A 4,637-nucleotide genomic window follows, 5' to 3' on the forward strand; every position below is an offset into this window, starting at 1 on the left:
TAAGCCTATAAATGATAAGAAATTAAAAGAAAATATGCTTAATTTTTAAAACTAAAAAATTAAAAATAAAATAATTACTAAATAGGACCTAGATAGTTATGCTCTTTAAATATTTTGATATCCAATGTTTCAAAATGTCTATTTTAATATTTAGACTTAAAAAATAATTTTCATCTTTACTATATTATTGGTCTACTAGTAATCACCTGTTAAAGGATTGACACTAACCAATATGACTTGAAATTAACATGCTAGTACACATACTCAAAAATATGTCACTAGTTTGTTACAAACAGAATCAAAATGCAGACTAAAATTTGAAAGTTGAACCTTTTAAAAGTTTAGGGATCAAAATAGAACAAACGTCAAAGTAGAAATTTGTCAATTGAATTTAAACTAAAAGTATTGAGATATGCATCCTCGTAGAAAAATGAAGAGAAACTAAAGTGTAGCCTCTAGTACAACACTTTGATTCAAGGTAATATTGACAAAGCAAGATTCTTGGTGTGAAGCTTTGATTGTTCTTATTGAGTATCTGACAATGCAAATAATGTAAACCCACTGGTTGAAGCTGATTTATCTTTATCTGAGAAGCCATCCATGGCAATGCCTTCATTTTCTGCAAAAAATCCAGATTGTTTTGGTTGTAACAAAGGAATTTTACACCCTAACATCATAACTACCAACGAGATCATGGGTCGATCATTGGACTGTTGTTGAACACACAACAAACTGATATTGATACATCTCAATAACTCTGAGAAATTGCGGGTTTCTTGAATTGTGTCATCAATCAATTCTCCTGGATTTCCCCCTTTCCATAATTGCCATGCCTATCAGTATAAGAAAGCATATTATTCCTAACCAATAATATTAGAAGAATGCTAATAAGCAAATTAATTCTAGGCTTACATAACCGATGAGATTTTGGTTATTCGAGTGACGAAATCCCCAGCTTCTTTTTCCACTAATGATCTCCAACAACAGAATGCCATAACTAAATGTATCGGATTTTATTGATAACTGTCCATCAAAAGCATATCCTGGGGCCATATATCCACTGTTGTAAATAGAAATTTCTAAAAACTTACATCAACCAAGCACAAACGTAACATGTTAGAGGAAGATAGCAAGAGTACTTACTAGGTTCCAACTACTCTTATTGTCTCTCCTTCGGTCTGATCCCCTCCACAAGTTTTAGCAAGACCAAAATCAGAGATTTTTGGATTCATATTCATATCAAGTAAAATGTTACTTGCTTTTAAATCTCTATGTATAATCCTCAATCTAGAATCTTGATGAAGATACACGAGTCCTCTTACAATCCCACAGATAATGTGATACCGTTGCGACCAGTTTAATAGTTGACATCGCCTTTCATCTGTCCATTTCAAACTTACTCAATCCAACTATATCAACTTGAAAGTGTAAGACTAACGTTTTGATCAAAATATAATATATTTTGATTAATGGGACAAACTAGAAAAGTTTAAAATTTAAGAGATTTTTACCAAATATAAATAAATCCAGACTTTTGTTTGGCATGTACTCGTAAATTAGCATTTTCTCATCTCCTTGAATGCAGCAACCAAGAAGTTTTACAAGATTTCGATGTTGAAGCTTTGCAGTTAGGATTACTTCATTCTTGAACTCATTCGTTCCCTGTCCAGAGCTCTTTGAAAGCCTCTTCACAGCAATATCTTGTCCATCTGGAAGCTTACCCTGAAAATTGAAAGTTTCCTAAAATTTCCGATTTGAAAGGAATAAGAAGTTTTAATTATAAACGTGGCAAAATTACCTTATATACTGGTCCAAAGCCACCTTCTCCAAGCTTATTTTCAAGTGAGAAGTTCTTAGTGGCACTATTTATCAAGGATAAATCAAACAAGGGAAGCTCCAAGTCTTCAGCTTCTAATTCCTCATGGCCATCTGAAATTGGAAAGCTTTGTCAATGTTGACATTTATATTGAGGACTAAACAAGTAAAAATGGGTTATTTCTATTGATGCTGGCAAAAAATGAAACTTTCTTTTTGGGGTGGGGAGGAGAGAAGAAGAAACAATAAGGAAAAAAAGTTAAGGATCTAGTTAGCTCCTTGTTGAATAGTGAAATCAACATGATGCAAAAAGATTTTAAGGGAAACTATCTATTCACTTCTGTTAAGTGTTGGTACAATTAAATTTACAATAACCCATTAGCTTAAGCTTTTGGATCAATGAGTGGTTTAAGATGGTAGTAGAGCAAGAATCTTGTATTTAAACCCCTCATATAATATTGATTTTCACTTATTGGGTCTTCTACAAATTTTCAATTAGCAAGTAAGGGGAGTATTAAAGTGTTGATATAATTAAATTTATCATAATCTATCAGCTTAAGCTTTTGAGTCAATTGGTGGTTTAAAAAATTCCTTAAAGATATACATGATAGTAAAAAAATATTTCTCTACTGATATAAATTTTAAAGGTCAACCAGATGCAAAACAATTATCATGAAAAATGTTTCGGGCAAAGGAAAAAAAAATGGAGGAGCTTTATTCTTTCAACCAGATTTTCAGTCTTTAAACTATCTTCTCAAAATGTATTTTGGCATATATGTTTCGTAGTTTCAATTCATCGGTATCCATTGGAATAAGAGCATTCTAACAAATACTGAAGACAAAATGGCAGCATGTGTTATACCATGTTGGTTTGAGAAATAATTACCTTTGCAGGCTGATCTCTTTTTGAAAGTGTAAAAGCATACGAAGGGGATAGCCAAAACTAAACCCACGGCAATCCCAACCAAAGCAATCTTCACCTTACGATTTAATCTTTTTGGTGCCTCTCCATGCTTGACTTCTTCACATCAAAGCAAAAGTTATATATTTGGTGCATATATTAGGAACCCAAATCATTTTTAATCTGAACTATCACTCATTGAGTACTGAAAAAGTAAATCTTTTACCTACTTCTGATGCCAGCATCTTAACATATAAATCCTGTCCAGCACCAGGAATTATTTTCAGGTCAATGATATCCCCCATCCATAAGACACAGCCACTTCCACTCCCACTGATATTTGTATTGGCATAAGCCGTACAAGAACAATTCCGCAAGCACTTTTGCTTGCATTCTTCAAGATTCATGCTTCTGTTTATCCACGTACGCGTTGTGTCAGGCAATTTCATTTGGTTGAATTGTGCAAAGTTGACTTCATCACTACAATTTATCGGTTTATTTAGTTCACAACCATCAGCAAAACCCCCTGCCTTCCAATTCTGCAGTGATCTTGGCTTAAATCCTTCTAGACAGCTACAAGATGGAACAACCCTAAAATCACAATATCCATAGGGACCACACAGAGCATAATTGTCACAAAAATCTCTTGGTAATGAATTGTAAACTGTCCATTCTCTCTCGTTTACAGACCATAAGTACTCCGTGCGAACATAAATGGATTGGTTCATCACCAGCATCACTGTATAAGACTCATCTAATACAGTGTATTGGTAGTAAACCTCATCCTCATTGGAAACAAAGTGGAGTATCAAGTTTGGCGCTAAGCCTAAAGGCTAGCTACTGATTGTCACGCCGTTCCATGGGCCATGCCTGAAATATTTTTTAGAGCCATTCCACACAACAGTCTCAGGATATTCATGAAGCTCCATCCTCCAAGTGAAGCTCCCAGGAGATGGGTCATTGAGATTTTTCCAAGCAGACAATCTTCTATTAATGTTATTTCTCAAGTCCCAACCTAACTTCATTCCTGGCAAGAGAGTGTCAGTGGGGTAATCGAAGCTCTGCCAGGAGTAGTTTTGGGGATTTTCAACATCCCCATCTCTCAGCACAAGATTTCCATTGTCCAATAACTGCAAAACCCCATTGGGGACTTTTCTCAGTAACCTGGCAGACCAAACAACGTCCGTGGTATTATGGCCATAGAGTGTAAGATTTCCTGTAGTAATGTTCATTACCAATACACCAGACGAGCCGTTAATGGGGTTTTCCCTGTTTGCAACCCAAACAGAGGTCGGACCTCGCCGATTCTTGAACCAAATTCCCAAGTAACGATCACCCAAAAGACCAGGACTGAAGAAACCCAATTCGAAGTTTCCATTTCTGGAGACCAGACTAAAGCCATCTCTGAGATATGGGTTTTGAACAGTTAAGGAATCACTTGCAGCTACAGACCTGATGAGACAAAAAACCAAGTTAAATGCGATTAGTGTTTGAGAGAAAGGGTCCATATGGATGACCAACTAATCTAGAGCCTAACGTTTGAAGTTTGATACAAAATACTCACAAGGTTTGTGTTCAAGGGCGCCTCTGTCGACTGTCAATTGATTGGGATAGCTTTGTCTAATGGAAGAAGATTAGTAACAAGTTCCTAACAAGAAAATGAAATGTGTAAAGATCAAGAGGGAAGTTGAACATTTCTACGAGAGGATTGTTCAACCATTGCTTCGGACCAAATGCCACTTTCTTCTTTTCTTTTTCTACAATAACCATTTTAATATTCAACATTGATGTTGACGAAAATGTCAATTTTATGACCATGTCCATCAAATGGTAAAATATCAATTTATACCTCAGATTTTATCAATTTAAATTTTTAATTAATAATTGTATCAATTTAATCCTGAACTTTGGGGTTGTATAT

General features: G+C 35.0%; 1 pseudogene across 1 annotated transcript; it reads right to left on the reverse strand.

Annotated features, from left to right (window-relative positions):
- Positions 1–354: 354 nt before the first annotated feature.
- Positions 355–4,260, reverse strand: LOC120091940 (G-type lectin S-receptor-like serine/threonine-protein kinase At4g27290; annotated as a pseudogene). Its single transcript, XR_016524685.1, has 7 exons — positions 2,943–4,260; positions 2,702–2,836; positions 1,799–1,929; positions 1,512–1,722; positions 1,144–1,381; positions 913–1,060; positions 355–833 (listed from the first exon to the last, which is right to left on the reverse strand). The product of XR_016524685.1 is annotated as a G-type lectin S-receptor-like serine/threonine-protein kinase At4g27290 (transcript).
- Between the last annotated feature and the right edge of the window lie 377 nt (positions 4,261–4,637).

Source organism: Benincasa hispida, chromosome 11 (assembly GCF_027475165.1).
Source record: "Benincasa hispida cultivar pf3 chromosome 11, pf3_genome.v1.1, whole genome shotgun sequence".
In the NCBI taxonomy this organism is placed as follows: domain Eukaryota; kingdom Viridiplantae; phylum Streptophyta; class Magnoliopsida; order Cucurbitales; family Cucurbitaceae; genus Benincasa; species Benincasa hispida.